This window comes from Rhipicephalus sanguineus, chromosome 9 (assembly GCF_013339695.2).
Source record: "Rhipicephalus sanguineus isolate Rsan-2018 chromosome 9, BIME_Rsan_1.4, whole genome shotgun sequence".
In the NCBI taxonomy this organism is placed as follows: Eukaryota; Metazoa; Arthropoda; class Arachnida; order Ixodida; family Ixodidae; genus Rhipicephalus; species Rhipicephalus sanguineus.
This window is the reverse complement of record NC_051184.2, coordinates 16,429,408-16,449,337: the sequence shown is the minus strand read 5'-3', so window position 1 is coordinate 16,449,337 and position 19,930 is coordinate 16,429,408. Positions and strand designations below refer to the sequence as shown.

Genomic DNA, 19,930 nt, shown 5'->3' with positions numbered 1-19,930 from the left:
AGAACGAACTTGTCGCAGCGCTCACGGATTTGAACGTCGGCGAGACCGGCACAGTGGCACAACAAACACGCACGGCTTTCTTGCTGGGCCTGCTGGGCACAAAGCGAAGACGACAGCAGCAGGAGAAGGCGAGTGAGTGGAGCCCAGACGGTGCGAGTCAAACCTGCTGGCGCGGTTTATCGTCTCTTGCGGAGACGGCGGCCGTCGAACTGCGCGCGGACACCTGTTGCAGAGCGTAGTTTCGACCCGCTCCGCCAGACGTCAGAGGCGGCGCGACTGACGCGAAAGTCAAATGAACTTCGTGCGGCCATGTTGTAGAGGCCGCGTCGCATCTGCGAGCATCGTCGAGAGATGGCCCTCGCGGCGCGCTATGGAAGGCGCGCATCTTTCAGAGCTTTGGGTTACAAAGTGGACGGAAGTATTAACATGTCAGCAACTGATACGAGCTAGATACGAGCTTAGAATATCAGTAAAAAAAAAAAAAAACTGAAGCAAGAGATTCATAGAACCGGTGTTGGTATCGGTATAGATAACAGTACATAATAGAAATAGGCGCTTGTAACAAGGCGGAATAAATAAATAAATAAATAAATTAATTAATTAATTAAATAAAACAAATAAATCACAGAACGCAAATAGATAACTATAGTGTAAATAAATACAATAAAAAACAGGTTTGGTAACTACTGGTCACGGCCTTTTTTAACGCGATAGCGTTAGAGAGCTCGTGTCGCAGAAATTCCGTCGTCGGCGTCGGCACCGTTGGTTGTGAGCGAAAAATCGACCGTGAGCGAAAAATCGAGAAAGAAGCAAATAAAATAAAGAATAAAAATTTCTGTCCCATTGAGGATCGAACCCGGGCCGTTCGCGTGGCAAGCAGATGTCCTACCACAGAGCCACGACGTCACTTGCAGCTGCTTCGGAAAAAAAAAACACTGCATAAATGCCATGTAGTGGAAGGAGTCTCCTTAACGCATTTTGTTGGACAGATGTCGCGACGAAAGCGAGCCCATTCGGCGATTTGCATGGCGATTTGTAGGCGCATTTGGGAGGCCATCAAACTATGTCGAAAAAGGCCGGGATAGTGCAGCCATCGCCGCTAAAAACACACACGAACTTTCAAACAGCTCTAAATATGGACAACTATGTCCATCTATCGGAAAACATATCAACAAGCAAACAGCAAACGCTAGATAATGTGCTGCCATCTGTGAGGCATTGTGAGATTCTTCATGGCCTCCGAGATGGCGAGCGCGCGGCGTGTATCTTGGAGGCCATGCGACTCTTGCTTTAGATCAAAAACCTGTACGATTCGCGCGCGCGCACGTGTGTGTGTGCAACAATACACATTAATAAGTATGCACTTAGTAGTTGAAGTGTACACTAGGGGCCGGATTTCGCTATTGCGTTCAACTCTTAAAGGCGAAGCTTAAGGGTCCCCCAATTTTCAAAGGAAATGTCGATAAAGATCACGCATGACCATTCCAATATCGAATGCTGGCCATAAAACTATGGTCACTTGGTGCTAAACTACGAAGTGTGTGTGTGTGTGTGTGTGTGTGTGTGTGTGTGTGTGTGTGTGTGTGTGTGTGTGTGTGTGTGTGTGTGTGTGTGTGTGTGTTTTGGGGGGGGGGCGTCGGATAGCTCTAGCGGGGGCAGCATTGGCGAAGCCGGGGGGGGGGGGGTTGAGGGAGGGGGGTGATTTTTTTTATTTTAATTTTTCGTGTGTGTATATATACGCGCACACATGTAAACGCACGCACAAACATATATAAAGGGTGGTAAACCCTCCCCCTAGCCCGCGATAAAATTACTGGCTACGCCCCTCGGGGGTAGTAAACACAGTCTAACCAATAACTGCAACCATGTGAAACTAAACTAGAGGTTAAGTGCACCGTTCATATGATGGAACTTGCATTTGCTCATAAAACTTTAGTCAAACATTGACTGTCGCATTAGCTCAGACGCGAAAGCCCTTGCTTTGTAACGCACCGACGCAGGTTTCCTGCGTTTCAACCGCAACCGCATTCTGAAGAAGATAATTCGCTAAGTGTGACTCACATTTCCTAAAACATAAATTCGAAAGCCTCAATGATCCAAGTTGTTCATCAGTTACAGAATGGCTTGTGTCCGAACAAACCCGGACACCTCTAGCCTTGTAAGATATGCAGGCACGTGCGCAGTGCGCTCCGTAACTTGTGCATCGTTATTATTGTGTACATGAGGTTCCCTCATGGCTCAAGGCTTTATTGTAAGGCCATCAGTTATTCCTGTAAATAAATAAATAAATAAATAAATAAATAAATAAATAAATAGACACACCACCGGCCACATGCTGACATCATGCGTCGTTTTAGCTCCTTTCTGGTCAATTTTCACCCAAACTTGCGGCATTGTCATGCACTGTAACAGTATACAACTCGTACCGTATATGAAAGTTAACTCTCGCCGTGGTTGCTTGTGGTCGACTTTCCTCAACGCAAATACGTGTATATCCACTTATGTAAGGCGGCCTCCTTCCTTGTTTAGCTTCAAATCAGCATAGCAATGCACGAATCGTGGTCACTCCCTGCCCTTCTCCATTGGGCCAGTAGAGTAACAATGCGACGCTTCTAGGAATTCGTTTCGCAAGATTCAGCTTTCTCTATAAGGGTGAAAAAAAAAAAAAGAACACCGCAGGCTTATTCCTTTCCGGTAATAGTGTCAGTGTGTATATAGCTGTTTCTGTTATCCACGGCACTCGAATAAAAGTTTTTGCGGCTGGAATGCACTTAAAGAAAGCAAATCCTCGACTCAGCCATGTCACCACAAGCCTCGAAACGACTTTCGCTAAGTGGTCTGTGCGTGACAAGGCTTCGCGAGGACCACAACGATTCTGTCCGTCGCTTTTTTCATCCGTAACAATCGCACGTTGTCGAGCAGAGCCAGGCGATCGTAAAAGCACTTCCTTAACAGCCTATATCCCGGTAGCTTTTCCTGATGGGACACGCGACGGTTACGCTGACGAGCTTCGAAACGCCCCCGAGTAAGAAAAGCAAACGTCGCTTAACCGGTGCTGCTACCTTTATTTTTCTTTTTCTCGGTGAACACGCACGCAGAAACACTGCTTTCGGTGATAGCGTCGCAAGGTAATTGTTGCAAGATAGAGAAGCAGCTACGGTACTTATTGCGGTAGCTTTAATCTTACTTTAATCGGCGACTAGTGTAAGGATACGTGCGGAGACGGAGGCGGGGGGTGGCTATTGCGGTTGTTTATTTGCATCGAATGCTATAGCGAATATATAGCACAAAAAGGGCAAGGGTCTTAAGTACTTGCAAAGAAAAGACAGCTCGTAAACTGATCGAGGCATTCGAATTCGAAGGAAACGGAAGTGATTGCATAAGTATCTCCTCGGTTTTACTATTTACACAAATGGAAGTGCTTTTCACAGCGACGATGTGTATGACTCTTTGGTGTCTGCCGACAGGAAAGTATCAGGCACAAGTGAATAAAACAAAATAGTTTCCAGGCCGTGCTGGATTTGAACCTGGGGCCTCACGTTCCAAAAGCGGGCGCTCCCCCCCCCCCCCCTCCCAATTAGGTAAACCAAAGGGGGGCGCGAGTTCTGCTCCATACCTTGACTCAGCTAGTCGGCTCACGTCGTTCTTTAATGCACGGGGTTATGGCTATGCATGTTCTTTGACGATAATGGCGACCAAGCACACCTGCATTCAAAGAACTGTTTACTTCCGACCTTTACACACAGGCCGTTGTGAGAAGCAGGCCATCGATTCACTGTCCGTTTTGCATGCATTGCGGAGCTCATCATCTTTCGGACTCGGCCAACGGACGGAAGGGGGGGGGGGGACGTGCTGCGGTAACCCCCCCCCCCCCCCAATGGAGAACCCTGCGCATGCTTATGGTCTTGGCCACTGGCCTACACAACCACGCTTGCAGAAAAAGAATACATCTGAACCATGTGAATGGGTTGTACCCGCAGGGCAAAACAAATGTAACCATAGGCGTGCGCAGGGTTCCCCATTAGGGGGGGCGAAGGTTCGTCGCAGCGCCCCCCCACCCTACTAAGTCAAGTATGGGGCAGGTTTTGCGCCGCCCCCCCCCCCTCCTAGGTGACTAGAAGGGTCAATGTACGGGACAGTTTTTGCGCCCCCCCTCTTAGGCGATTAGGGGGGGCGGCCGCCCCCCCCTGCCCCCCCTGTGCGCACGCCTATGAATGTAACAAGGAAACATTCTCTACAAAGGCTTCGTCGACTTTCGTGGTAGTGGTACAAAAGCCCTCTGCAGGACAAGGTATAAAGCAGACATGGAAAATTGTATACATCAGGAAAATTCCGGCTTTGCGAAAATTTTATGCCAAACATGCGTTTCGGTGGTCGCGCAATCGGACTTATAAGGAACCGCTTAAGAAGCTGACGAACGCTATAGAAAGAAGAGCACGTCATGCCAATGCCACCCAGTGCTTATCCAGACAATAAGTGCGTTCGTACCTTTGTTGAAAATTTTGTTTAATCTCCGTGTTGTGAGCTAAACAGATTCGCTGGTCATGCACTTCACCGAGTGGAATGACTCCTTTTCTTTAGATCTAATGCGTTGATACACGTGTGAGAGCGCCCTTTCTTCTTTCTGCATTGTGTCAGTGCGCATGTGTGGCCCCTCTCCTCTCTGGCTTTGCCCTCTATGTGCTACATAATCACTCACCTTCGATGCGAATAAACGGTTACAAGATTGCGCCTGTTTCGTCTCTCTCCGTTGTGCGGTGTCCTATTTGCGCGTCGTCTTTCTTTGCAGTAAAGATATTTTTTTTTCGTAATGACATCAAGCAAATGTATGACCATAACCACACTGCCAAAAATAATATGATCCCTACAAAAAAACCTTTTCCCACTAAGCTACTTCCGGGTCAATGCTATTTTTTTAATCCCCAAATATATATGTCACACACACACAAGTAAACCAATAAATGTTAGCGACGGGTGGTTTAAAACTAGAATTGTGAACGTGTCGCCATAATTAATACGAAGACGTATGCATTATTCCAACTTCACCGTGCATGCGCCGCGAATGGTCTGCAAACTAATGCGGCCCATGCCAGTTTAAGCGGTCAATGAAAGAAAAGTCGCATACGTAATTGACACGGTGACACGTGATCCGACGCGTCCATCAAACAAACGTCAACTTGGCCTCCGCAATCCCTCGTTGCACGATGTGGTGTATCGCATAAATGTTGCCAAAACGATAATTACCCGATGACTTACGCGGTTCGAAAGACGCGTCTGAAATGGAGCTCTATTACAGGACGTTGCCTAAACTTGTGTTGATGTGGAGGATACCATACGTATCTATATATATTTAGAAGACCTCCCTATGAAGGTTCTATCAACAAGCCTATGCCACCAAGTGCCGCGACGTCAGCAGCCTGGAACTAAAATTATGGTTGATTTTTGCTTTGATTATTAGAGCTTATGCACCGCCGAGGGATTTGTATCTTGTTTGTACTTTCTTTACAATTGAGCATGGGCGTCCGGAGGCGGGGAGGGGGTAATGGGAACGGCTGAAGCCCCCCCCCCCCCCCCCCCCACCACTCACACACACACACTCTGGAATTCGGGGATAATATCTTTCTCTGCAGTTTTTTTTTTTTTTAATTTCGAGAGTTTGCCCAATGGCATACATAGTTAAATATACTGGTAGAGGCCGGCTTCCGCTATATACATCAACAATGCTCTATGGTGGGGCCCATAGAGCCACAAATCATAATCCGGTGGTCTTGTCGGATGAAGGCCCACTGTTCTCAGGTAGCGCCGCCGTATCTGATTCAGGCCAGGGCATGTCCACAACAGGTGCTTGATTGTAACCGCGGACGCTTCAGTGGTACAGAATGGGCAAGTATCCCCAAATGGTCCATGCAGATGTTGTGGCCAGGCATATGTGACCGACGGAGTAAGTGCCGCCCCCACACGAAGTCTCCGCAACACCACCTCCTCCTGGCGGGTAAGCCCGCCTGGGAGGTTTGAACCACACGGTGGAATTAAATCTCGTGTGGTGCGGCGGAGAATCTCCTTGCGGTGGAGGAACTCACCCCGGGGATCACTCGGGAAAGGCGCTTCTAGAGTACGTGGCAGCTCACTGTGGGTGGCGGTGTCAGCTTGTATGTGAGCAGAAATGGTGTCCCGTGGTATCCACTGTATCCTTATCTGGCCAGGCATCTGTGCAGTTATACGCTGTATATCGCCTGCGAAAGTGTGCGCGTTATATACCTTGCGGAGCTCCTTTATGGCTGATGTAGAGTCGGTGCGTATTATAGTAAAGGATGACGACGATGCGGCAGCCGTGCTCACCAACTTTGTTGCGTCTCGTATTGCCAGAAGTTCAGCACTGACCGATGGAACTGGAGCTCTCAGGAGGTACAATCGATTGACACGTAGGTTTTGGTGCCCAGGCACCACGATTGACGTAACCACCTGCGTGTCCGTGCAGCTCGCATCAGTATAGGCCACCAGTGATCCTGTCGGGAGTGCGGCATCTGCTTCTTTAATGTGGCGCCGAAAGGTAGTCGTTGGACGAGGGACTGGATTTCGGAGGCGGCCGATAGGTTTGTTATCCGTTAGTTGCCGGTGATCCCAAGGTGGAAGGCTTACTATTGAATGTGGCGAGACAGACACTGGATTGCCCATATATGCCGCTAAGTCAGCAGCAGGTGGTAGAAATGACGGCTTGAGTTCCCTTGCTTGCCGGCGTTGATAAATCAACTCGTCGATGGTGTTTAGTTGCGCCTCTTCCTGAAGTATCGGGATAGGTGTGCATCGTGGAAGCCCGGTAACGACGCGCATCGCTTCTCTGTTGATGCATTCTAAACGGGCCCAATCTCTCACTGTAAGGTGCTGAAATTGAGCCGAATAAATAAGGCGAGGCTGCAACACTGCTCGAACAAGTAAATGGGCAATCTCCGTGCGGGCACCTCCAGCCTTGGAGCTGATTCGTCGTATCAGATGGAGCACCTGGTGCGCTTGTTGCTTAATTTCGCGAATCCAAGCTTTTGCAGATCCATTTGCCGTAATGACAACGCCTAATATGCGTAGCTGGGGAGCTGGCGTAAGAGGACGTCCAGATAATATCACCTGAATAAGCGTGTTTACATGTCGTCGCCGACCCCAGCCGTTGGCAAGCGACATGTAGAGAGTCTTGTCTGTTGAGAGGGTCAATCCTATGCATCTGCACCACTCGTCGGCTGTGTTAAGAGCTTCTTGTAAGGCCGATTCCTGTCGTTGAAGGTCGTTGTGAACACTCCACACTGTGATATCGTCGGCGTATATGATGTAATACACGTCCGATATCGCTGCCAGAGCCCATCCGAGGGGTAGCATTGCCAGGTTAAAGAGCAATGGTGCAAGTATTGATCCCTGTGGCACTCCCCGTTTTGAGTTAAAGGTGCCGGTTGCGTTTCCCGCCACACGAATAGCAAACGTTCGTTGAGTCAAGAACCTGTGTACGAATGTGCACACGCGCTCGGGTAGTCCCACGCAAGGCATAATGGCAAGTATGGCACTGTGGCTAACTTCATCATATGCCTTGTGCACATCCATGGCTAATATTGTTCGCACCCGGCGTGTCCTATTGCCTGCCAAGACCATGCCAGTAAGTGCTCCAAGTCCATCTTCTGTGCCCAAGTGCGTGCGAAATCCAATTTGTGCAGGATGGTACCATTTTAATTGTTCAAGCCACCAGGTTATTCGCGTAGAGAGCATTTTCTCTGTTAATTTGCAGACAGTCGCTGTTAAGGCGATAGGGCGCAGGTTGCGTATATTAGTAGGGTCTTTTCCTGGCTTCGGTATCGGTATGATTTCCGCGTGCGTCCAAGAAGCAGGTATATCGCCTTCAGCCCACACTTGATTGATGTTATCCAGAAGCGAGGCCAAGGATGTCTCATTTAGGTTTTTGAACAACTCGTAAGGTAATCCGTCCGGTCCAGGAGCCGTCCGTGGTTTAGACGCGTCGATAGCTGCTATCAACTCGGCCATTGTGAATGGTGCTTGGATTCCAGTAACTGCCTCTGGATTAGGTTGTTGGCCTATCGTCGAAGGTAGGGTCACATGGTCATTTAGAGGGGAAGGAAGTACATCATAGTGTGGGAACAACGTCCGGGCGATTTGTTGTGCAGCATTCAACGGGAGCAATAAGCTGCACAGCTTGATTAGCACACTCAGGTCGCGCAATTCCGTGTGAAACGAAACGCGCTTCAGGCTTGTGAGCCAATTAACTTTTCATGTTACACGCTATGACTAATCTCTCCGGTCATGTCACGGCAGTCGAAGAAAGGTGGTTGTTCTAAATGCGCCCCTCCTTCCCCCCCTCCCCTCCACCCATCCCGCTGCAAAAAGTTCTGCGGACGCCCTTGCAATTGAGCCACTTGCACACTTTCCCCATCGCATCGATCGCTAAGTTGTTGACAATGCGAGCAGACCACCACGTGGCAGTGGAAGGGCTGCTCGGTACAGTTCCGTGTGTTTCACCCTCACGAGGTCGTCGAACGCTGCAATAGCCATTAGAGCCTGAAAAGGAGCCACCTATCTGACCACTGAGTCGCCGCCTGACCTTGTCGACTGAATGCCACTGCGCTGTCCAGGCCAGAGCGAGGAGCCATGCACGCAAATTCCCTGCGCGCCTACGGCTTGGTCGCATGCACACACCGCCGTACTTTCACCATTCAGCTCGGACCGTTTCTCGTATTCCCGTACCGTCCTTTGTGTATTGGGCAGAGCTGGACCTGCCGCCGTCGGAGTGCCAACGCCGTCCTTTTGTCCCACTGTCTCGCGGTACACAATACTGCACCGCGAACCCCGCGACAATGGCGACCTGCGGCCCGAGGAAGGCGCAGCCCAGCGACGACGAGCTGTGGGCATCGCGTAACAGACTGCACGTCCAACGTGCACTGCATGGCTGGCCAAGGAAACTGGACGTGCGATAGGGCAAGCACAGAAGGTGGGCATTGCGACAGGCCCTGGCTTCGCTGCAGGCCGCGTCGAAAGGCGACGACCGTCTTTCGACACATTAACGAAATCTATGAATGAAGCTCTGTTTGTCTTTTCGCAGAAAAGTGCAGTAAGTCCCACAGTCTTTTATGCATTTGCCTAAGAGGACAAAAAGGCGAAAGCTATCTTCTTCTTCTTCTCAATCGATTGTATTGATCCCGGCCGAAAGCTTTCCGCACCCAACGTGGTTTTGCACTGGCCTCGGGATCGGATTAATTGGAAGCTTTCTACACCTCACATGGTTTTGCGGTGCCTCCGTGATCGGCCCACCTTTGACCAAGCGGCGATACCATGTAATAACGTCATCACGCGGCGTCACGAGATGTGACGCCATAGAGACGTCACGATGACGACCCAAATTTAAGCGACATATGACCTCACGATGACGTCATAGGGTGACGTCATCACATTACGTTGCTTTCTTGCATCACTCGTGTTGACGCGGCCGATGCCGACATTCACTTTTCACGTTTTTCGCCTAATAACTTCCTGAATGGCAAGTCAATGCATGTTCCTCACGGCCCGCTTAAGGGGCAATAGTTTCAGCAGCACACGCGCTTCTATTTTACATCGCACAGGGTTCGCTTGTTGTAGCTCCAGGAAGACGCGGCAGCAATCATGAGCTTCAGACCCAGTTTCAGGCGCGCCCACGTCTGACCATCACGTCATGCGTAGCACTTAACTGCTTCAAATACACGAGCAATAAAAGCGCCACGCCCTGTTTGCATTGGCATTCCAGGTGTGCGCTTATCATAATAATAATAATAATAATAATAATAATAATAATAATAATAATAATAATAATAATAATAATAATAATAATAATAATAATAATAATAATAATAATAATAAATAGGCATCGTCGTGGTAGCACAATAAACCAACATTTTTGCTCGTGTAATGCCTCGACCTGCCGTATTACCCGCTTTTCCTTATTGTTCTTCCTTGCGAAACACTCATAGAGGCCACTGTTAACGCTAATAGTAAGCGACAGACTTACGTAATGTACCAATCTGTGTCATTACAAAAAAGAAAAAAATGAGGAAGCAATAAATCTTATGACATCGTATCGAGCGCTGTCCACGTCGCCGTGTATTCTGTGTACCCTAGCCTCAGCCGCGTGACCATTGTTCTCTCAATGAAAGGTGACATTCCGCAAAAGTAGAAAATGTTGCACCCGGAGCTTTATCTGAATATGTGTAATTTTGTAGTACTTACTGTCACGTGCCCGTAGGGAATGCACGAATATAAGTAAGGAGTGTGTCCGCAATTGTCCAAATTAATCATATACTACTTTGATACTATAATAAAAACTAGATAACACATTGCATGTCTTATTACTAGTATCAGTGATTCTAGCTTTTAGGGAGATGGAACGATGCAAGGGGTTTACGAACGATACGAACCAGTAACTTATAGTCAATTCTCCTCCCATTTCATTTCATCGAGAAGACCACATCGAAAGCTAGAGCGCTCTATGAGTACAACACTTCAAGATTCTACAAAATCGAAGGAGCCTTTCTTGAAAAGTATACCGATCTAAGCAAACGCTTGGTTGGATATTGAACGCTTCTTTGTGTGCGTGTGTTAGTAGGAAGTGCGAACTTCTCACCTGCTCCTCAGCCGTTGCTTAGTGTTTAGCGCACATTTAGTGGGTGCGCTAAAGTGCACGCTAACGCGTCGAAGTGCTGTACCGAATATATTTATTAACGAGCACCGACTAAAGCCGGCCGAGACGTAAAACAATACATCGAACGGTAAATCGTCGCGTGTATATATTCCACCGCATAGGCACACATCTAAACAGAGCGAACATACGATTGTTCACACCTCCGCTTATTTGGTGCCGACCAATGTTACGCTCGCTCAGCGTAACGCATTTAGAAAGTAAATATAGTTGAGCCATTCCGGAGCTGCTTTGAAAGTGGTGAGAAAGAGAACGACAAAAAAAAAGAAAGAGGGGGGGGGGGCAGAGTAAATGTGTAAATATTGTCACGGTGTATGAAAGCAGGCAAAACGCAGCGACAAGCCTTCCAGACTACACGATTGGAAACCATCTTTGTGACTGATACTACACTTTAACAACATCGTGTGTTCTGATAATGTGCTCGAAATGGTAGGACAAGGAATCATCAGCGTCGATTTTTAATGTATAGACTTCTCAGACGCACCGGAAAAGCTCCGCGAAAGAGTATTTATTCCATAAAGCAGTTTCAATTCGTGCTTACTCTAAACAATCAGATAACGCATTAAACTAACCGTAGCAGTCGATTCGGTCGGTCATGCACACTGCGTGACGCAGGGGGTGTTTGTGCATGCAAATGAGCCACGGTGCACTAGACTAGGCGCGCTAACCATCGGCATCGCGCCATCTGATCGCGGCTCGCGCCAGTAGAGAAGCCGTGGCACGTGACCTCAAGCCGAGGAATCGTGGACAAGGGAACTCGGCGAGCGACAGCATCGATGGAGCTCTTTCGAGAAACCTGTGCGAGCTCCTTCCGGGACACACAGCAGGAAACTACGGTGGCCAGTCGAAATTTAAGCGATGGCCGTCTCGGAACAAGCGCAAGTTCGACGTGATGGCAGTCCAAAAACACCACCAAAACTCACCGACCGACTTGTTGTCAGAAGGTCGTCGAGAAATCGGTGGCCGAGCGAAAACACGCCTTGCCCAAACCAAATGTGCGGAGCTTCGAACCTCGGAAGGGGCGATCACGGGGCGATAACTGAGGAAATGAAATGGGAATAAGAAGAGTGTGAGCGAGTGTTTTCGCTTGCGAAGCAGATGCACCAAACTATAAGCGTCGAGAAGGCAGGCATACGGGGTCTTCCTTCATGAAACGGGTTGTGCTCTTGATATCGTATATTTGTTGCGATGTGGATATTTACATGCGGTATGTTGTTCTTGCTGCGTAGTCGATGTACATAAAAGAGTCAGCACACCAATGGTGTAATATACGTATAGTTTGGATGGGGATATATACAGTGCACCGATTCGAGATGTTACATTTATTAGGGTTCTTCTTACGTTGCAACAAAAATCTGGCGAGACTTTCCGAGACCCTGAGTAGAGGTTGCCAACAAATAATTACCTTTAAAAACAAGATCATAACACTTTTGCAACACATTTAGGGATTGAGCGCGAAAAAAAAAGAAGACAGGGACAAAAGGAAGAATGTACACACACACTGACGCCTGTGTATGCGTACATTCTTGTCGCTGTGTTTTTTCGCGCTCATCCCCTGAAGTATGACAAACCGACAAGCCCGCATAATCACCCTCGTCAGTTGGTCGCAACTTTTAAGGAGTTGAGTATACGTAAAATCTTGACAATGGCTTGTATAGACCTGATCAGTAATTCCGTATAATGCTTACTCGCTATCTGATACTTCGATGAGAAATCGCCGAAAAGGGAATGTCGCTTCCGCTCTTCTCACTCTCACTCGTGCAAGGTGGCGGGTTAAGGCGCTCGGCACGTTTTCCCAACGTTGGCGATTTCCCGTCGATCTCGTGCCGGAGTTTCAAACGGCCTGCGGACCTTTCGCTAGCGACCCGGCAGGCACGTGACTGTCCTCGACCAATATATTATCATTGTCAGTACGTTCATGATCATTCAACCCGCAACCCCCAGAAAATAATTTGGCGGGCGATGCCGACGCACGGGCTTCTTTACGAATGCTTTTCTCAAGGCGCGACAGCTCTCCGGTCGAGCATGACTGGTGAACACCTACGATCCACCATGAAGATCGCCTTCGCACAATACATTAATGCGGATATCTCTCCTCTCGTATCAACTACGCGTTGCCAGACACCAAGCCATCGTGTCTAGAAGTTTAGCAGTTATTTTCTGCTTTGCAAGCAATAAAGTTTTGTGGCTTCGTTAAATGGTACTCGCACTATTTTCTCGCCAATTGCGATTAATAACATTTTGTCCGGGTAAGCTACACAGAAGTGACTGGTCTGAAGCATTCTTCTTCGTGAGGCACCCCATGTGGTCACCATGTGTTGAAACATAACCATGCAAAAAAACTCTGTATTTCAGAACCAGCGTCCAGATTTTAGTCATTCTGGAGATCGGTATCGATATGATTCTCGAGTCATGACGCAAATCCCCTTCAGAAATGACCCATCGAAGAGATACGGGGTAGGCCTTATTAATTGATCTTTCGTGTAAACTACTCCCCTCTCCACTCCCCCCCCCCCCCCCCCCTATCTTGAACTATTCGCTGCTCCAAACAACTTCACTGTACACCGCCCCTTGCGGGACGCAATTTCTTGACTGCGGCCCGCTAGCTGAGGTGAGCTTGAGACCCCTGATATAGAAACTGACGCCTGCAAAGCCACTGGCGGTGCGCATCACGCAAGCGTTGTGAAACACTTGAAGGCCGCCACGGTGTATTCGTGCGTTCTGCGTCACGCCTACATGTCGCACCCACGTATACAGTTAGAATAACTTGCAAGGAGCTCGAGCGCAATGCTAAACTTTGCTATCGTTGTCAATGAATTGGAGGGCGATACTGCTAATCGCTTTCTTTCTGTTTGCTTCAACTGCGCGCGAAGGCTGCCCCGCACGGGTCGTGCGCACAATACGAAAGGTGCGAGAAGGTCTCGTTGCGCGCATGATGTGCCGCGGGGAAGCACTCGGGGCTGCGCGTTCCCACGGCAGGCCGGCCACTGAATACAACAAGCGCGCGTGGCGCTCTCTGTGCAGGAATCTAGGTTGTCCAAACGCGGGCCGACCCGACCGGCCCGATGAGCCGCCGCAAGCGCGCCTCGGTGTGCCGAGTCAGCCGCGCGAGGCTTCGACGAGTGGCCGGCCGCAGCGGATGTATGGATGCTACGAGCGACCCCTTTATAACGTGGCGACGACTTGTGAGCCACCAGACCCTATATTGAAATCGGCATAATGCTTTGCCTACCTGAATTAATCTGTTTTCCCCCCCAAAAAAGCATACAGACGACAGCGCCATCTGACGGGTCCTTGATCTACATTGAGCTGACGTCAAGGAGCGCATGCGGACGGTCAGCCGTAACCTTTGAGTTTTCAGAACACAGAATACCGTGGTATTCCCCACAGAGGGGTCGATCTGCAAATTATGAGGCAACCGCAAGCGCAAGCTTATTAAGGCGAAAGCCTAAGATGCCTTATAAACGCGAAAATTGACCGTCGGTGGCGTCAGCACAAGTGATGCAAGAAATCATCATAACGTGATGAAGTCACCATACGATGACGTCACAGATCGCCAAAATTTGCGACGCCAATATGGCGTCATCGTGACGTCACATTATGATGTAATCACAGGACATCATCGCTCGGTCAAAGGTAGGTCGATCACGGAGGAAGTGCAAAGCCACGTTAGGTGCAGAAAGCTTTCGAAGGGGCGCGAGGCAGAATCAATACATCGACTGAGAAGAAAAAGAAGAAGATGGCTTTCGATTCGAGTCGAATGCATGAGGAACTCTGTGAGTTTTTTCTCTCTCTCTCTCTTTAGTCTGAGGAGCTTAGTCGATAGCAACGACTGCTGCATCTTCCTAATACAAGTTTACATAACATACGCTATACGGAGTAAAATCTAGTGTCGCGGCGAGTCGATTAACTCTGTTGAGGACCGTAATCATCCCCGGGACGAAGCAGTGAAGGACATGATGAATCACAGCGTAAGACAAGGACGTATAAGAAAGAACGACCAACAAGGCGATGTGTAGTTGCGCGGTAGTTCATCACCAAGACACTCAAATTTTTACGTTGCTATGCGAAGGACAGGCAACAGCGCTGTTTGTCCGAGCCACGTGACCGCATTTGGAGGCATTTCTATGCAAGCATTTCTCTTAAACAGCTCTTTACAGGACAAAATTGGGGGACGCTTAAGCTTCGCCTTTAAGAGTTGAACGCGATAGCGATATCCTGCCCCTAGTGCGCACTTCGAACACTACGAGTGTTTAACCGAATGCGCGCACTAAGGTGTGTGCCTTATGTAATGGGCAGCATGCATTAAACCAGGAGCAATTATGCGCGAGAAACTACGTGGTCTAAGGGAATACGCGCAGTAATGTGTGTGCCTTTTGTAATGGGTGGCTGTCTTTAGACCAACAAGTCGTTATGATAATGACATGGTGTGACGCCCGATGGCAATGTACGCCTGTACCACGCAATATTACTGCGATATTACATCTCGTACTATGACACCTGTATACAGGACGCGTATTTTTGGGAAGCATGAAAGTTACAATTAGTGCAGCTCTAAGCAGAGGCGTGGCTGTGTGGTAGAACACGTGCTTGCCACGCAGACGGCCTGGGTTCGATTCTCACTCGGACCCAACATTTTTATTATTTATTTTATTTCCAGCTTTTTCGATTTTTCGGTCACGGACAAGATGATGATTTTTCGCTCACAACCAACGGCGCCGACGCCGACGGCGGAATTTCTGCGATACGAGCTCTTTAACGCTATCGCGTTAAAATGCTGAACCCCTAAAGCCACTGGCCTGATCCATGGTTAATACCTTTAATTAATACTCTTTGAGGCTGTGAAAAAATCTTATTGTGCAAGACATCTATCAAACCACAGCTGGGATGAGACGACAAGCCGCAGCTGTGTAATAGTGCCGTGCATCGCAACTACCAGAGTGTTTACTTCCCGTAAAAAGTCACACATACAAAAAAAAAGCTTCATTGCTGCCAGCACCAACGAGCGTGTTAGCCATGGGACAAACCAGGCAGCGTTCTTAAGATATGTTTAACATGTTTTAATATTTGCAGCTTCTGCGAACGGCATACGATTGAGTACCGTCTTCGAATAAACAGCATTCAAAAGTGTCTTGACTGGGGATACTTGGTATAAAATAATGCTCTGCAGAGGAGTACACAGAGGCGCCATATCGAAATTCGTTTCGTTTTTTGCTTTTTTTTGTTTTTTTGCGTAAGTTTATGTGCGTGCACGTCTGCAGTGCATCAATACACTTTCAGTTAACTAAACAGACAGCTATTAGAAAACCCTGGTTTCAAAATTTCGTTTAAGCCATTGCCTTGTCATGTGTTTTAGAACATCACTTCGACATGCTTGGATAGAGACCGGAGACACTCATCTGCATCATCGCCATCAGCACTGATTTTTAATGTGGCTTTTTGTCTTATACTACACATCTCACGAATGAACAACCAGATACCCGTCTGCATATATACCCGTCTCCATTTTTATGCGCAATTTCAGCTTCTACAAATGAATGCGTCGCCTAAGGCCTTCAAACACGCCATCCCTGCACAAGATTTGACGAAGCTAGTTTAGGATATTGAAGAGTCGTATTAAGAACTAGTTATTATGCCGCTGCATGTCAAGGAAGGCGCCAAGAAAGAGAATCCGCTGCCGCGAGGCTAATCGTATGCAGGCTGCGTAGAAAATATTTGAGATAAGTTCACGGCGGTTACGCATGACTAACTATACTATGAAGTGTCCCCCGCCGTGGAGCAAGTCGTCAAAGCAGAAATGGCGACACATCGGTATAACATGCCGCTTCATGCGTGCACTGTTCAGAGTCGCCGCGATGGCCCATGTGGTTATACGGTGCTCAGCAACCCGAAAGACGCGGGTTCGATACCGGCCGCGGCGCTCGCATTTTGTTTCGGAGGAGGCGAAATGACAGAGGCCCGTGTGCTGTGCGATGTCATTCCACATTAAAGAACCCCGGATGGTCGAAGTTATCCGGAGCCCTTCTCTACGGCGTCTCTCATATCCCGAGTCGCTGCTTTGGGACGTTAAACCCCACAAACCAACCAACCAATCGGGCACTACTGTTCGCAAATATTGGCTAACGTTCTGCTCGTACAAGTTACTCGTAGAAAAGCCGACCGTTATTGGGAGCCATCCAACCTCACGACCGCAATGAAGCCAATTGCAGAATGACGGCCCTGCAACTTCCTCACTCCATTTAGAACGTCCTCGTTTAGGCGCGCGATTCTTTACGCGCAATTAAAGATTAGTCCTCTCATGGTATACCGCACAGGAAGGTAGACCACGAAATGCAGTATAGTAGAAGTGATGCGAGTATATGCCATAACCAATCCGCTGAGCAACCACGGCGTGTATATGCTGTAATCAAGTATACGCGAAATTTATTTTCACTTTAGCCTCTCTACAAAGTAGGTTAACGTCTTCTTAACACACGTTTACGTATACAGAGTGCATGGCACAGCGAGTGGATTAACTCTGTCACGGACATCCTAATGATGCTCATTCAAGATCCACACACAGCACAGCGACCCGCGCCAATTCGTGTAGTGTGAACCTCTTCTCAGACTCCTGTATTTTTCCTTTTTTTTTCTGTGCTGCACGAAACATTGTTTGCGTTGACATTCAGCTGCAGAAAATCGTCACCCAATTGCGTCTGTATCTTTATACACGTGCTCGGAATTTTTCTTCGTTTGATCCCAAAGTATACGCTGCTCTGCAATGACATATCGCGGTAACAAACATACTCGCATGAGAGCTACGTCCAATGTATGAGTTCAAAAGTAAGACGGAGGGATAAGAACTAAAATAAACAATGCGAGAGATACAGAACAGGAGTTACTATATATGGCATACACAGCCATGCGACTCTAAAATGCAGCCCCCCCCCCCCCAAAAAAAAAAAAAGCATAGTTGTGGTCACTCCGAGGATGTGCAATGAGCACCCTGATAAAATTGAAATGCATACCATAAAAGAGCGTCAATGTTCGAAATATTAAATTTCAAATTCGTTGGCATTTTCAAGGAGTCCAGGGATATATACGGGTACACGTTCGGAAAAGAAGAAGACAGTAACTATCATACTGAATTCACGGTATCGTTTCGCAAGAAGAAGCAAAATTCTTCGTCTTAGGTCGCTTGAATGACATCACGGGGAGGATGGCAGGATTCAGGATGTGACATCGAGAGAAAATTAAGATCGTCAACGCTATACCATCAGCTCGACGACTTGGGTTATCACTATTCCTGAAATATTACCGAGGCACGCCGTAGTGGAGAGGACTCCGGGCTGATTTTGACCCCCTGGGGTTCGTGCACTTAAATCTAAGGACGCGACCATTGTTGCATGTCGCCCGATGCGGCCGTCGTAGCCGTTATCGAAACCGCGACTTTGTGCTACACTCCATCACGGTGGGTCATGTCAGTGCGCCCTTCCTTAAGTGTCTTCTTTGGGCCCCATGCAGCGCTTTCTCATTCAGCTCGTCTCTGACGCAACAACCATGCTGTTTGTTCCGTAGCAGCCATGCGCTATTTTAGCGCGAGGTAAAGCTCCCTATACAAGAGGAATTGCACTTCCTTGGACGAATTACCCGAGGCCGCTTCTTGGCGCTGCTGTGGAACTCCGGGCGTGCACCGCCGCAGCACTTACGGAGACGCATGTATGCCGTCCCACCGGGGCGTCCCCCGTTGCTTCGTCGAGGAGATCGAGTCGGCCATCCCTAACCAGAGAACCGTCTCGCCTAGAATACTTTTGCAGAATCGCCACGGGCTAGTGGTCCATATAATTATATCCGGCAGCTAGCGCTAGTTTAACATGCTGTGGCACACAGCATCATACGAAACTGTCTAAAAGATTTTCTGTGTGCCATGTAGGGGACAGACTATATCCGCGTGGCAATTAAAAAAGCGCACACACGATAAAAATTTCCGGCGAGCTTGCTGCCAAATGCGTTAACAACTATCTCTAATACCTGCTTTTGAAATTTACCTTCTACCTCAACTGCAATCGCGTCTTCGCTGATATTCCTTGATTATTCCTGTCAGTAACGCTAGGTGACACTGATGTGCCTTTAGTGAGTTTAAGGCACCCGTAGCGAATTGTTAACCACTTTTGTGATAGCGGGACACAATAAACTCAAAGTGCGCAAATTATTGTAAGCAGTAGAGGAGCGCGAACGAGGAAAAGAACCGTAACAATATTTGGCTGATTGACAAGATGTACTAACCAGCCGAAACGAACAAGATGCTAACGCACAAATTATTCACCGATTGAACGGACAATTCTGAACAAGCAACATCGCCAACTGTCGCCGTTGTATAGAGTTTAGATCTGTACGAAGATTCGGTCATTCACGCGGTTATATGTCCGCTCCGCCAGCTACAAGAGCCTGTTTAAATTGATGCAGTATACTGTCACCCGAAGGCCGGTGTTTCATGGGCCATATTTTTAACCATTCATCATGTTCCGCTTCTCCTTCAGTTCATATCGCAGCCCACATTTAGGCATAGCCGTTCTGTGCTGTGACAGCATCATGGACGTCATAAAAGATCGAAGGCCTGTTGTCGGAATCCTTTCTCCAACGACACCCCGCGGCGCAAGCGTAGGATAACGAATCACGGCCTGATTTGGCAGCATTACCGGCAACACCCGTTGGCCTTGCTCTGAACACGTCCTCGACACGCACTGCTCCGGTTTACCACAAAATGACGAACATGCACGTGTAAAAATCTATTTGTAAGCTTTTCGTTAACTCCTTGCGGTACTTGTATCGTGCAGCTACGCAGTCGATAAGATGGTGTCTAAACACACGTCTCAGTAACAGCACCCTCTGAATAAAATGAAGCAAATGTTGAGGCCATTGCTGAGCTAGTTGCATGCAGTCGAAGCGATAGTGGGAGCCAGAACTATGTCATAGATGTCAAGCTTTGGACACCACCTACGTATTATGTGCAGACGAAGGTATCGACAAAAAAATTTTACACGGCCCCTGAGGACCAACTCATGACCGTCCAGCAGGCCGAGTGCCTCCAGAGCCCAAGCGCTCCTGCCGGCTACCAAAATAAAAGTTATTTCTCTCACTCTCTCTCTCTCTCTCCGCACTTTAGACTGGCTCGGACATTGGCGGATCGCCCCAAACGGGCTGCCGATCGGTTATTTTCACCTTAGGTTTCAG

General features: G+C 48.3%; 1 protein-coding gene across 4 annotated transcripts in view; it reads right to left on the bottom strand.

Moving 5' to 3' along the window:
- Positions 1-19,930, bottom strand: part of LOC119404652 (uncharacterized) — a 240,603-nt gene that overhangs the window by 96,938 nt on the left and 123,735 nt on the right. Inside the window, exon 1 of one of the 4 annotated variants that reach the window (XM_037671240.2) lies at positions 1-228. This exon is cut by the window's left edge and continues 25 nt beyond it. The exons of the other annotated variants lie outside the window; for them this stretch is intronic. The gene's annotated coding sequence lies outside the window, so the exon portion shown is untranslated. Of the gene's footprint in view, positions 229-19,930 lie in introns of those variants that run through there. 4 annotated transcript variants of the gene reach the window in all.